The sequence below is a fragment of the Macrotis lagotis genome, chromosome X (assembly GCF_037893015.1).
Source record: "Macrotis lagotis isolate mMagLag1 chromosome X, bilby.v1.9.chrom.fasta, whole genome shotgun sequence".
Taxonomy (NCBI): Eukaryota; Metazoa; Chordata; class Mammalia; order Peramelemorphia; family Peramelidae; genus Macrotis; species Macrotis lagotis.
The window spans coordinates 132566224-132581951 of record NC_133666.1 but is presented as its reverse complement, the minus strand read 5'-3'; the positions used below and the strand labels follow the sequence as shown (position 1 = coordinate 132581951).

The 15728-nt window shown below is 37.7% G+C and overlaps 1 pseudogene; it reads left to right on the top strand.

The window, feature by feature from the left end:
* Positions 1 to 1861: 1861 nt before the first annotated feature.
* Positions 1862 to 14840, top strand: LOC141498838 (ras-related protein Rab-8A pseudogene; annotated as a pseudogene).
* The last annotated feature ends 888 nt before the right edge of the window (positions 14841 to 15728 follow it).

Genomic DNA, 15728 nt, shown 5'->3' with positions numbered 1-15728 from the left:
ATTGGGGAATGGCTTTTTGTTTTAAAAATATGTCTCAGTTCTCTGTATATTTTAGAAATGAGTCCTTTGTTAAGTGGTATTTTAATAGAAATTTTAAAAGAGAAAAAATTAGTACATCAAAACCAATCTCCACATTGACTTTTTTTGTTATTTTTGTCTACATTACTATTATTATGTATATTATATTTCTGAGCGATACTTACTGCCTCAGTTCTTGTCTTCTCATGTTTTTGTATGTGTTTCTTACCACACAATTATGTTCCATTACATTTGTGAAACCACAGTTTCTTTCCAATCAATCAGCATTTGCTTTGTTTCTGGTTCCTTCCTGGGACAAAAAATTGCTGCTTTGAATATTTTGGTGTTCATTGCACCTTAGCTCTATTTAACTTCCTTAGGGTATATGCCTGGCAGTGGGATCTCTGGGTCAAAGAGTATAGATATTTTTAGTTGCTTTTTTTAAGTATAATTCCAAATTACTTTCCAGAATAGATGGCTCAATTCACAGTTCTACTGACTACTTATTAATGTGTTTTTCTTTCTATTGCCCCTACAAAAAACTTTCTCCATCTCTTATCATCTTTGATCATTTGCTATTGAATATGAAGTAAAATTTTATATAAAATTTCAATGAAAGAAATGCAAATTTAGCACAATTCTAATAACTGCTACTGGGCCCAGGAACTGCTCATTCTTTCTTTCAGGGGTCTCTTTTAGTTCTGAACCCAGGGACACTGATAAACTTCAGTTCTACAGGACAGTTTTCTAAAGGGAGAGAGTAGGCTGTTGTTGCCCATACTGTGATTCTTTACATTCCCAACCTAGAACCCTGGGCAAAAAATAGGGTGTAGAAGGGCATTCAGTTTAGATCAGACATAGGACAACAATTTATTTTCTTAACATAAAAGAAATGCTAATAACAGAAGACTCACAAATTCACATCAGAAAAAAATTTTCCTATGATAGAGTTCTAGAAATTAACACAATTCAGATTTTAAACCTACAAATCCAACTTGCTGTTTCTTTTGTGATAGGCACTAGGAAAAATTTAACTAGAAGAGCTATCTCTTTTTCCTTTCCTACCTGAATATCCCATCTGCTAGATAAATAAGTAGACTTAAGCGTTTATTATGGCATGTACAGGTCATTATACTAGAAGCCAGGGATAGTAGTTTATATTGTATTTAGTTAGTGCTTACAGTGTGCTTGGTTGGGAACACAATATAAGATTTACACAGATAAATAAATTCAAGATAATTTGAGGTAAGAGAACTCACAATTAAGCCTCTGTGCCTAGGCTGCAGAGTTGTCTTAGTAATCTTTAAAAAAAAATCTATCTTTCTCTAAAACTGATATGACATTTTTTAACAGCTATGATTCAAGTAATTTAAATCCCATTAAAGTGAATGGATTGAGTCTAACTACCTCCCCCATCCCAAATCAAACAACAAAAATCAAACTAAGTCATCTTAAAGAGAACATTGAGCAATATTGTTGTTCATCCTTTGTTTTAGAAGAAGATTAATGACATTATGGGCTAATGTATGTGAATTGGATTTAAATGAGGCAAACTTGCACAGTCATCAGCCTTACTCTTTTTCTGAATTATGGAAGTCCAGTGGCAAGACAAAAATCAGGATAACAGGTAATAGCCTAGTATGTAGTACATGGCCCTGATGTCTTCGATATAGTTCTCCATAGCACCTGTGTCAGTCACCCTCATGGCCATTGGAACAAATTCATACATTCTGCTAGGTATGGCCATCCCCCTGATTCACCAAAGGGTTTGAGGCCTGTTAGTTACCCTTAATGTAGTTTAACCCATCTGCTAAGATAGTTTACTGAGGTATGGCCACTAGGCATGCTACAGCTTCTAGAAGCTACAAGTGAGAGTTAGGATGTGAATGAAAAGCCCCAAAATGGACTTAGAAGCTGTCATACTAGAGGTGCTAGTCCTTCAAAACATGCACCCTGAGTAATGAATAAAATAATCAAAGAACCAAATCAATATTTTTTGGGACAGAATGGTATATTGGAATGAAGGAGTTGGATGAGATGACCTTTCAGATCTTAGAAGTTTATCTCTTCCACATCTTGACTGTCTTCACTGCAGATTTAATAAATTGTAGGTTGGCATAAGGAATTAAATATGTGAGGACCAGTAGATGACAGAAAAAGAAATTCAAAAATGTATAAAACATATGTTTAGCATTGTATACTATCAACATATTTAATACCATTATAATTCAGACTACTTCTCTAGTATGAAGGGAAAGTAAAAAATTTTATGCAGCTTTTCCAAATTGTGGGGGGGCATCATATACCTAAACCTCATGAAGAGATAATTGTTCCTGGATTTGGTATGTTTGAACTTAAATTCTAATTCTGTAGGACTCCACATATAAGTCCCTTAGCCACTCTGAGGCCTCTATCTGTTCAAAGATTATATAGGACTTCTGTCCAGGATGGCAGAGAGAAGCCAGGCACTCTTCTACAGTCTCCTGGCTTTCACTCAGAACTAATATGAATCAAGCCTCTTAACAGAAATTTGATCAACAAAACCGAGAAAAAGAAGCTAGAAGATGAATATCTCCCAACAAGGTCTGTCTCAGGGGAGCATGGGTGAGCCAGTGGCAGAGAGCAGAGAGCCAATCTAGGAGTGGGGAGTGAAGTCTGAGGACCAAACTAAGATCAGCCCTAGAGGCTTTGGCTGTGGGAGCAGCAGCTGGGGAGCTCCAGCACAGAGAGATGCAGAGTGCTGTTGGACATCAGGCTGCTCAGCTCAGGCCTTGAGGCCATACTTTCAGCAGAGTCCTCTTCCCAAAAGAAACACAGAAATAGCCCCCACCCCCCCAGACCCCCAGGCTCAGGCTTGGGCAGCAGAGCTCCCTCAGCTGAATAGGAAGATTAACTACCTCACCACAGGGCCCAGCTCACATTGTTCAAGGATAAGGAAGTCAAGTGAACAAAGCCTTTAGCACCCTCTACTAGCCTGCCCACTTGGAAGTACTAAACCCAGTGAGCAAAGCTTCTAGGGATCTCAACACCAAATCTCTGTGAACAGCCCCACCCCAACACAAGATCTTAGGAAAATGAAGAAAAGCCAGTAGAGGGGGGTCCAATAGAAAACTACCTTGAAGCAAAGATTCTAACTCAGAGAGATCTAGAACTTCTGAGGAGAATATGAATTGGTCTCCAGCCCAGAAAGACTTCCTTGAATAAATCAGGAAGGAGTTTAAAAATCAATTGGAAAAACTGGGATAAGAAACTCAAGAAAAAATTAACACCTTGCAACAAGAAAACATTCTTGGAAAATATAATTGGGCAAATACAAAAGGAAAATAATTCTTTCAAAATCTCAATTGGGAAAATGGAAACCTCCTTCAAAAATAAAATTTATCAATTTGGAAAGGAGTTGCAAACAGTAAATGAAGAAAAATCCTCTCTTAAAGAATGGAATCGGTGGAAACTAATGACTTCATGAGGCAAGAATCTATTAAACAAAACCAAAAAATCAAAAAATAGAAGAAAATGTAAAATACCTCATCAGCAAAACCACTGAGCTTGCAAATAGATCAAGAAGGGACAACCTGAGAATTATAGGCCTTCCTGAAAATATTGAAAAGGAAAAAAGCCTGGACTCAATATTACAGGATTTAGTGATGGAAAATTGCCCTGATAACATGAAACCAGAGGGCAAAATAGTTATTGAAAAAATACATCAATTCCCCCCCTCCCAGAAAGAGATCCTAAAATGAAAACACTAAGAAATATTGTGGCCAGATTCCAGAACTAGCAAATAAAAGAGATAATCCCGCAAGCAGTCAGAAAGAAACAATTTAGATACCAAGGAGCTACAGTAAGGATTACACAGGACCTGGTTGCATCAACATTAAGGGATAGTAGGGCCTGGAATGTGATATTCCGAAAAGCAATGGAATGCAACCAAAAATTCACTATCCAGCAAAGCTCAGACTTCTCTTACAGGGTAAAAAAATGAATATTTAATGAAATAGGAGACACCTAACTTTTCCTGATGAAAAGACCAGATCTAAATAGAAAATTTTGACTTCAAACAGGAGACTCAAGAGACACATGAAAAAGTTAAAAAAAGGGGGGTAAAGAAAAAAAACTGCTATCCAATAAGATGAAAGTGGCTATATTCCCATTCTCATAATTCTTGAGAATTGTAATTCTATTAGAGAGAATACATTTAGCCAGAAGTAATAGACACTTAAGACTTATCTGTGACTCTGTTAGAATGATTTAAAAACTATCTCCTTAGAAAGGAGGGGGACAGTAAAGGGACAGGAGGATGGAGGACATTGAATAGGGTAAATCACATCATATGAAGAGATACAAAGAACCTATTGCAATAGAGGGGAACAAGGGAGGAGGTGAGAACCACATAAATCTTACTCTCATCTGTTCAAGGGTAAAATGAGGGAATTTTGCCTACCTGCCTGGTGTACCCACCCAGTCAACTTGATGAGATTACAGGGTGCTAAATTTGCCCTAGGCTTCTGATGGTTATCTCTCTGACAGAACTTCAGAGATTGGACTTGACTTCTGATGATCAGACTCAGGAATATGAACTCTAGTTAAATGAATTGTTTCCCACTTTTCCCTTTCCCTATGATCTCTAAGAATGGGTCATGATCTAAAATCCTATAGGATCATAGATTTAAAGTTGGAAGGGATCTTAGAGGACATTGAGTCTAATACCTTTTATTTTATTGATGAGGAAACTAAGGTTGAGAGATAAATTTATCAGAATCATGCAGCTATTAAAATCCTGAAGTAGGATTTGAACTGAGGTATTCCTTACTCCAGCTCCAAGGCTCTATCCTTTTTTACTACCTCTGTGACTCACCTTTTTTTTCCCCCTCATTTTTTCTCTCCCTAGGACTTCCAGATCAAAGCATAACTAGTGAAGAAAGGAGAGGGAAGAGAATTTATTCCCTACAACATGCCAGGAAAAAAAAATAGGTGACCTAAAAGAGAAGTTCATGGAGAACCTGCCCTTGTCTAGGTAAGTCTGAAAAGTCCTTGGATCTGGCTACCATCCTCTGCCAAGATATACTTATTGGAGCTTGGATCAGAGATTTGTGATCCTTAAAAATGAATATTTTTTTTCAGATTTTTTTCAAGGCAATAGGGTTAAGTGGCTTGCCCAAGGCCACATGGCTAGGTAATTATTAAGTGTCTGAGGTTGGATTTGAACCCAGGTACTCCTGACTCCAAGGCCAGTGCTCTGTCCACTGTGCCACCTAGCTGCCCCAAAATGAATATTTCTAATCTTGGGAGCTAACTCATGAGTAATCTGAAGATGAAATCAGGCACTAGACTTCCCACAGCAAATTTTCTTAACAGCACCTCTCTTAAATGTTTAATATATCTAAAACATTTTTCAGTTAGTGATAGCTTTTATCCTTGGGAGAAGGAAGGATCTTTAGTGGAAATTCTGTAGCATGAAGGACTGAATCTCTATGACACTGCTTTGAATTACTTGGATAGTGAAGGTAGAGATTGAAGGAGAAATGTTGGGGAAATGTTGGCTCAGTAACTCTAACCCAGTGCCTAACATCCTGGAGGAGGGATCTGTCTAATGAGTTCTTTTTTTTAGGTTTTTGTAAGGCAATGGGGTTAAGTGGCTTGCCCAAGGCCACACAGCTAGGTAATTATTAAGTGTCTGAGACTGGATTTGAACCCAGGTACTCCTGACTCCAGGGCCAGTGCTTTATCCACTATGCCACCTAGCTGTCCCTCTATCTAATGAGTTTAAAAGACTTTTTAAGTGTTTTATAATTCTCTTAGTGAATCCTTTTCAACATATGCTGTTCCAGACATGATAGCTATACTGTACACTGAATGTCCATGTGATAGATGGGGGTCCTACTTCCCACATCTGGAGAAACTCAAACTTTATTTAGAAGAATTACCTTAAGTATGAGGGGTGGAAGCATCAGCCAAAGAGAAAAACCCAATCTCCTTTGGATAAGGATCCTAGAGTGCTCAGAAAGGGGCCCAAGCCTCTTTTTACTTTGGGTTATAATGGAAAAAAGTACTTTCTAAACCTTAAAGTAATATAACTGCTAAAATGTACATAGCACTCATTATGTGCACTCTGCTAAGCACTTTACAATTATTATCTGACTTTATCCTCACACCAATGATGTGAAGTAGGTGCTATCAATATCCCTATTTTACAGAAGAGGAAACTGAGGTAAAAAAGTGATGAAGTGCTTTTTCCAGGGTCAGGCAGCTAGGGAGTATATGAGGTCAGATTTGAACTTAGGATGTTCTGAGTCCTGATTCAGCAGTCTATACATTAAATCATCTAAAAGTAAGTTATTATATGTATAGCCCTGTGGACTCCACCCTGGAAGGGTTGTTACATATATAACCCATATCAGATTGCTTACCTTCTTTAGGAAGGAGGGATAGAATTTAGAACTCAAAATTTAAAAAAACAAGCAATAACTATTAGATTGCTTATTACATTGTTTTTACATGTAATTGAAGAAAAAGTAAAATATTGTGTGCTTTTTTAAAGGATGTGTTATATTGGTGGAAAGAAAGCCAACAGATACATGACTTTTGAACCCTCAATCTGGCATTCACTAATGTGATTTTAAACGAGTCACTTAACATAGAACCTTATTTTCCTCATCAAGTAAGTGGGAATAGCACCAATACCACCTACATTAAAAGACTGCTTTCAGACTTTGTAAGCCTTGAAGTACTAAACCATGAATTCTTTTTCTTCTTTTTTTTTTTTTGAGGCAATGGCATGAAGTGACTTGTCCAAAGTCACATAGCTAGTGAGTATATGATGCTGTAATTCAACTCAGGGCCTCAGGACTCCAGGGCCAATGATCTATCCATTGCACCACCTAGGATTGCACCTGAACCGAGGATTCTTAATTATCTTTATATCATGGATACCTTTATTTGGTAAAATATGTGGACCTAAGGGTAATGATTCTAAATGCAGTAAAGGCAGAAAATAAAATTCATTTGATTACAAAGGAAACCAATTATATTGAAATAGTTATGAAGATATTTTAAAAATTTTAACAGACTGTGGTTAAGAACTCCTGTTCTGAAGGATTATGAGTAATTATTAAGAATGATCCCCACCTATTTGTTGAGACTGTGGCATATTGGAAAGGAGAATTAAAAGAAGTGGGTTTTCCCACTTTCCTAGGATCTTTTGATGAACTCTAGTAAGTGAGATCACAGTTTAGTATGACCTGGCTCAGGAAAGGTACTTTCTGAAAGAGGTGTGAAACTAATGAAAATGAGGATTCTTAGGCTCACTTTATTAATAGAAAAAAATGTGAAGCTGACAAGTCGTCAAGTAAATTATGTAGGGTAATGGTTTAATTTCTGGTAAATTATAGCTGCAGCTTGCTCCTGAATCCTTTTGTATTGTTCTTTGACATCAAGCTTGTATATTGCGGCAGAACAAGGTAGGTTCTGTTCTGTGGTACATGATTTTAAATGTTATTTTTGCATTGTAAAAGAGTGTCAACACAAAAATGGAGGATTCCATTTTTTAAATTACTTATATATTTGGGTGTCAAAAGCCCTAGATTCAAGAGAGAAGAGGGAAGGAGTAGCAGTGATTGAATGATAATCTGGTTATTCCATCTTGACTGACCTCCATTCTAGATGACACCAAGTGTTCCCAACTCCTCCCTTCAGGTAGGACTTTCTCTTTTAAGTAATAACTGAGAATCTACCCCTAATCCAAGAATTAGGACAGCTAGGAAGCATAGTGGATAGAGTATAAGACATATAGTGCCTGGCCTAGAGTCAGGGAAGACTCATCTTCCTGAGTTCAAATCTGATCTCAAACAATTAAGGCTGTGTGGTGAAATGGGTAGAACACTAGCCCTGGAGTGAGGAGGACTGACTTCAAATACAGCCTCAGACACATAATACTTACCTAGCTGTGTGACCTTGGGCAAGTCACTTAACCCCATTGCCCTACAAAAACTAAAAGAAAGAAAAAAAGAAAAAGGCTGTGTGATCCTAGGCAAAAATTACCTAACCTTGTTTGCTTCAGTTTCCTCATCTAGAGAAATGAGCTGGAGAAGGAAATGAGAAACCATTCCAGTATTTTTGGCAAGAAAACCCTGAATTTTGTCTTAAAGAGTCAGACATGACTGAAAAGATGACTGAAGAAAAAAATAACATCCTAACAATAGGAAGTATCTGAGGTAAACTGCCTCTGGAAAGGCTTAATTTCATCTCACTTGTGACTCCTTTGCCTAGGAGAATTCATTCTCTACTTTGGGGAGGTTATAAAAACGTGAATGAAGAATACTCTTTTGTTCAGCTCAAATCACCTGCTAGGAAGAACTAGGGGTTATGAAAATCTCTTCTCTAATTTCTTTACCACCTAAGTATTTCTCTTTATGCTGAATGTACCCCCAAGGATATACGCCAATCAGCTTTGTAATTAATTTCTACATTATCTAGTGAAAATGATTTATTTGCAGATGGCAAAACAAAACAAAACTCAATTCCTAGGAAACAACGTTTGAGGATCCAGGTTCTACCCTCTCCCAGAAGAGTATGAGAGTTGGGGTAATTCAAGGGATTAGAAAGGATGGCAATGCCAATTCTGTTTTCAGAAACAAATGGTTCCATCTACTCTGCATCTATTCTCCATGACTTCTGAATAACTCTGCTGCAGCTTTTGTTTTGGCATCTTCAGATTCTATAAGCTATCAGGAAATTTGTGATAGTGACAGCAAAACTTCTGAGGTGGTCTGGAGATGCCTCATTCCTTTTGCCTTTATGGCTTGTAGTTTATTCTTCCTTAGATGACTAAGAAAGGATAGCTTTTCAGATATAGCATCTGTGTAACCCAGGCATCCTCATGGTAAAGCTGGTGAATTTTTGTTCTGACTTGCAGGCCTCCATCTTCAGAATCTACCCTAACTCCCAGGCAACCCACAAAAGTGATATTCATTATTTTTTTTTTTTAGATTTTTCAAGGCAATGGGGTTAAGTGGCTTGCTCAAGGCCACATGATTAGGTAATTATTAAGTGTCTGAGGCTGGATTTGAACTCAGGTACTCCTGACTCCAAGGCCAGTGCTCTATCCACTGCGCCACCTAGCTGCCCCGTGATATTCATTATTAATGATTTTTATCATTAAATAATAGTTTGAAACTTTGCTATTTATTGCTATTCTGTCCTATCAATTGGGTCTGATTCTCTGTGACTCCATTTAGGATTTCCTTGGCAAAAGACTGGAGTGATTTGCTATTTCCTTCTCCAACTCATTTACATATTTACATACACACAGATAAGTGACTTGCCCAGGTTCACCAGAGCCAGTGAGTGTCTTGAACTCAGGAAGATGATTTTTCCTGACAATACTCCATCCAATGGACCATCCAGCTGCCCCCCAAGCACTGTGCAAATATTATCTCATTTTATCCTCATAATAGTAGACAGGTGCTATTATTGTCTGCATTTTACAGATGAGAAAACTGAGGCAGATAGTGATTCAGTTAGTAGTTTAGGAACTCATACTGTGCCATTGCCAGTCGACCTGACCTGTTTTGCCACTGGACTCCTCTGACTCTAGAAGAGAGTGGTACTGATGACTTTGTACAGCTCTGCTTCACTTAAATTCAATTCACATCCTTGTCAAAACATCACTTTTCTGATGTCACTGGTCCTCTTCAAGAACTCAGGATGAATAATAGCACCAATATAGGGTCATATAGCCAGTCAGTGTTTGAGACTGGATTTGAACTGAGGTCTTCTTGATTCCAAGTCTAGTAGTCTATCTTTTTTCAATATTAAATCGCCTCAAATGCATTATTTTATAGATTTTATTTTGTTTTGTCAAATTTTTTATAACAACTTTGTCAGTTCTCAACAAAAATGGTTGAAAATAGCTATTTTCTCTGTCTCTCCATCTTTATTTTGCATTACTCTTCTATTGGATATTAGATCATCTAGTTCGTTGTTTCTGTTTTATGGATGTCACTTCCTATCAGAATAATATCTCCCTGGAATACATGTCATTTTTCTTTCATTTCCTTTAACTTCATACCTAGTCAAGTCATGCAGAATGGCTTTTTTAGTAGAACTAACATTAACTCATATTGAACAGAAATACATAAATTTTATTCTTGTATGGTTTAAGCCAGAATATGCTTTAAGAAAACTAAATATTTTTCTAAAGAGCTCCCAGAGCTCCTCTTTTCATTATTTTAGTCCAATACAAACCAATTCAAAATTGGTTATTTCTTATTTTTAATATGATCTGGGCTGACCACTAGAATGTAAACTCTTGAGAGAAGGTCCTGTTTTCCATTTTTTTGTCTGTAGTAATTAGCACAAAAGGCAGAGCAGGTGCTCAAAAAGCTTATTAAATTGGTTGGAATTAAAATATGAAATAGAAATGACTGTTTAATATTTATTAACTGATGTATTTACTGAGCTCCAGAGAATATGATGTGCTTGAGTGCACATAGATAGTAAGTGGCAGAAGCAGGGTTTGTACTTAGGTCTTCTGATTGTAAATCCAGTTTTCTGACTTCTACAGGAATTACTATATAGGCAATTTAAATTATAATCAGTTCAAATTCTGGAGGCATTGAAATGGCAATCAAATGAGTGGGCAATGGGAAATGGGTGCAGAAGTTGCAAAAGAGAAAAACATGTGTTGAAATTTGTTGTTGCTGTTTCAGTCATGGTCTAACTTTTTGTGACCCCATTTGGAATTTTATTGGTAAAGATACCAGAGTGGTTTTTTCATTTCATTCTCCAACTCATTTTATAGATGAGAAGACTGAGGCAAAGAGGGTTAAGTGACTTGCCTATGGTCACATAGCTAGAAAGTATCTGAGATCAGATTTGAACTCAGTTCTACCTTGACTCCAGACATAGCACTCTATCCATTGAGCTATATAACTGAAATTAATTGAAATTAAGTGGAGAAGTGCTTTGATTTTAAAGAAAGGAGATCAAGCAATTTGAATAACTCTCATCTGGTTGATTATAAAGGGACTCAGAAACTAGAAAAGGCAGTTAAGGGAAGAAGCATGAGAGAACTGAAAATTGTACTGAGCACTTAGATCCATAGGAAATATTGACAAATGGGAAAGAATCTATGTGTGTCCTTGGTTGACTGTGGAGTCACTATGATCAAAACTAATGTTGGAATGGGGATCTCATTCCTTGAGAAAGGGAAGAGTAGACCTTCTCTCAAGAGCTGTGGAGAACTGCAGTCAGAATGATTCCACCATGATGAACCTTGATAAGCTCAAAGAAAAATTTTATAAAGGCCAGGAGACTCTTTTGGCATTAATGTGCCAAAAAAGAGGACAAGCTTATAATTCTGAGTGACTAATGCTAGAGCAGACTCAGGACTATCAGATATGGCAGGGAGTCCATGGGAGGAATGGAGTTGGAAATAGCAACAGTAAGGGTCATTTGCTAATGAAAACTTGTGTATCTTATGACCTCATTACCAACATTCTTCCATTTAACTAAACATGATAACCTTTGTGTATGGACTCACAAGAAACATTTAATGAGCCAATTGTTTTTGATTGAAAGGAGAAAAGATAGACAGAAGGTGAGTGACAAAGGCAATGCAGAGTGTTGGACTGATCATAGACAATCTCTCTAAGCTACATATATATGACTTCAAACAAAAGTGATGGCCCCAAGGCAAAATTACTACAAGAAAAATTGTCAACAGATTAGTGTGCTTCTTTGAGGGGGTACAGTTTGTTGCTAACTTGGAGGGGAAATTGAACTAACACACAGTTGACAACAGTGGAGAAGAAAAGGAATGGACAGTTTTTAAGATCTGATGTACAGAACTGTATCTGAGTCAGAACATCAAGACTGGTTTGATGAAAATGATGGGGAAATATAGAAGCTGCTACATGAAAAAGGAGAACTACATAGGGTTTATCTGTAGGATAGTTCATCCATCTCTCTAAGAAGGCAGCATTTAATTCCTTCAAAAGTAAAGTAGAAGTGAAGCTTAGAGAGATTCAGGATTCTTGGTTCAATAAGAAGACAGGTAAAATTCAGTTTTATGCTGATGGCAACAATTCAAAGAACTTTCATGGTGCCCTGAAGGCTATTTAAGGGTCAAAAATCTATAGTGCATCTCAACTACTCAATGCTGATAGCACATTGATCAATGATGGGGACATGATCCTAGAGAGGTAGGCTGAACACTTCCATAGTGTTCAACAGTCTATTGTCAATCAATCCCTCCCTAAGCTGAAGTTTCAACTGAAGAAGAGATTTTAAATGCCATTAAGCTCCTTCATGTGGCAAAGAATGTGGTGCTGATTCTATTCCAGCTGAGATTTACAAAGGTGGGGGTGTGGGAGGTTGCTTTGCTCATGCTAAAAGTGACTGAAATTTAGTTTATAAAGGCAAGAGATTATCCTCCAGGAGTTCAAGGATGCCTCCATTGTACATCTCTATCTCAATCAAGAATGTTTCTTTTCTTTTTTTTTTTTTTTTTTTAGATTTTTGCAAGGCAATGGGGTTAAAGTGGCTTGCCCAAGGCCACACGTAAGGCCAAGGTAATTATTAAGTGTTTGAGGTCGGATTTGAACTCAGGTACTCCTGACTCCAGGGCTGGTGCTCTATTCACTGCACCACCTAGCTGACCCCTAGGGTGTTTCTTTCTTAATCACAAGCTTAATCGCTTTCTTAATCATTTAATCAGTCCTCCTTATTAGAACAGTCTATTGGAAATAGATTACCTGGAAAATGGTCATCTATCTGGGAGCCACTGTGGCTTCAGAAAGGGCCAAGGAATGGTCTATATGATGTTTGTTGCCCAATAACTGCAGAAGAAATGCCAGTAGTAGAACAGAGTTGTATACATAAAATTTGTCAGTCTGACCAAGGCCTTTAATATTGTCTGTTGCAAGGAAATCATGTCAAATTACTTTAATGTGTTAGAAAAAGTTGTAAGTAAATTTATATGGAGAAATAAAAAGTTAAGAATTTCCAGGAATTCAATGAAAAAAAAGTGCAAAAGAAGGCTTAGCCCTACCAGATCTAAAATGATATTATAAAGCATCAGTCATCAGAACTGTCTGGTATTGGCTAAGAAATAGAGTGGTGGATCAGTGGAATAGACTCGGTGCAATAGCAGGAAACGATTATAGTAATATGCTTTTTGATAAACCCAAAGAGACCAGCTATTAGGATAAAAACTCTCTCCTTTCAATAAAAACTGTTGGGAAAATTGGAAGTTAGTATGGATGAGATTTAGATTAGACTAACATCTCACACCCTATACCAAGATAAGATTCAAATGGTTACAGGACTTAGACATAAAAAACAATATTATAAGCAAACTAGAAGATCAAGGAGTAGTTTACCTGTCAGATCTATGGAAAGGGAAGCAATTTATGACCAAGAAAGAGATGGAGAACATCATTAAAAACAAACTAGATAATTATGATTACATTACATTACATTACAAACAAAACCACTGTAACCAAGATCAAAAGAAATATAGTAAATTGAGAAACAATTTTTACAACTAGTATTTCTGACAAAGGACTCATTTCTAAAATATACAGAGAACTGAGTCAAATTTTCAAAAAAACAAGCCATTCCCCAATTGACAAATGGTCAACAGATATGCAAAGGAAATTTACAGATAAGGAAATCAAAGTAATCCACAAGCCATATGAATAATTCCTCTAAATCATTACTTATTAGAGAAATGCAACATAAAGCATCTCTGAGATATCACCTCACACCTCTTAGACTGGCCAATATGACCAGAAAGGACAATGATCAATGTGGGAAGGGATGTGGGAAATCTGGGACACTAATACATTGTTGGTGGAGCTGTGAACTCATCCAACCTTTCTGAAGAGAAATTTGCAATTATGCCCAAAGGGCAACAAAAATGAGCATACCCTTTGATCCAGCAATACCACTACTGGGTCTATACCCTGAAGAGATGATGAAAAAGGATTTAAAACATCCCTTGTGGTCGAGGAGGTACAGTGTGTAATATGGCGAAGACTACTGCTGATCGGGGACTCGGGGGTGGGGAAGACCTGTGTCCTGTTCCAATTCTCCTGAGGACGCCTTCAACTTCACCTTCATCTCCACTATAGGCATTGACTTCAAAATTAGAACCATAGAGCTAGATGGCAAAAGAATTAAACTACAGATATGGGACACAGCTGGTCAGGAACGGTTTCGAACAATTACAACTGCATACTACAGAGGTGCAATGGGCATTATGCTGGTCTACGACATCACCAATGAGAAACCTTTTGATAATATCTGGAACTGGATTCGGAACATTGAAGAGCATGCCTCTGCAGATGTGGAAAAGATGATCCTTGGAAACAAATGTGATGTGAATGAAAGAAGACAAGTTTCCAAAGAACGAGGGGAAAAGCTAGCACTTGATTATGGAATTAAATTCATGGAGACCAGCGCAAAGGCCAACATCAATGTAGAGAATGCATTTTTCACTCTTGCAAGAGACATCAAAGCAAAAATGGACAAAAAATTGGAGGGTAATAGTTCACAAGGCAACAACCAGGGCGTCAAAATCACCCCCGACCAAGAAAGGAAAAGCAGCTTTTTCCGATGTGTTCTTCTGTGAGGAACACTGCCTTAACCTGAGCCTGTGCTCAGCTGAACTGGACTGTGCCGTTCTGAGTGAGTTTTCCTCTATCTGTGGACTTCCCACCTTCCAACACGCCAGCCCCAAGGCTCTGTGGCCGCTGCAGGACCCCTGCTGCCGGAACGAAATTGAGAAATTGTTTATTTTAGTAACGGTCTGATTTTTCCAACTTTGGAGATGAAATAAGTTAAGAATGTACTATTTTTCCTGTAATGTTTGCCATATTGGCTCCAGCATTGTATGACCAGTGAAGACAAACAGTTGAAAACTGACCAACAATAGCACCTTTCTAACAGGATTCAGTCTCTGAGGGTGCTTTGGTGTTTTGGTGTGTTTTGTCTCTATTTATTTTTTTGTATCTAGAACACGTCTAAACTCCGATGAAAAAACCAGTCTGGTCAGAAGAGTCCTCATGAGGGCACTTACATGCCAATACTGATTAAAGGTGTTTGTATACATGATCTCCATGCATCCACTGTATAGAGAGTTATGGACTCAGACATTTATCTCGCAAGCATTTCTGTCTCAGGACCCACTGCAAAAAGTCACTCATTTAAGCAGCAGAGAGCTGACTATTGAGAGTGGGAAATATATTAGCCTCAACCTGGGCCTTTCCAAATTATGCTTTACTATTTGGTCACAAGGCTACATTCATAGTTCTGGACAATCTACCAAATCAGAACCATTTTTTAAATGTTTTATAAAAATAAACCAAAGTGAAGCATGAATTTATTGAATTCTTTGGAGTGTTTCAAGGGGGAAATACCTATTTTCTCCTCTTTGGTGCCTGGGTTTCCGTCTCTTGTCTATAATCCAAGTTTCTTATTATCTGCAGGCCCCTCAGCAGCATCTGTGATCTCTGACCTTTCACTGTCTTCTAAAATAATGCTTTTCCAGCTGTGGTTAAAGTAGCTCCTGATGGTGATCCTCACATGACAAGGCTCACCCCAGGGACCTCTACCCATTTCCTTCTTTGCCTATGATTTGGGGGAAAGGGTTGCCTTTCTAACTTTTAAAAACCAGAATGGCCAATGTTCCTCCAGTTGGGGACATCAGG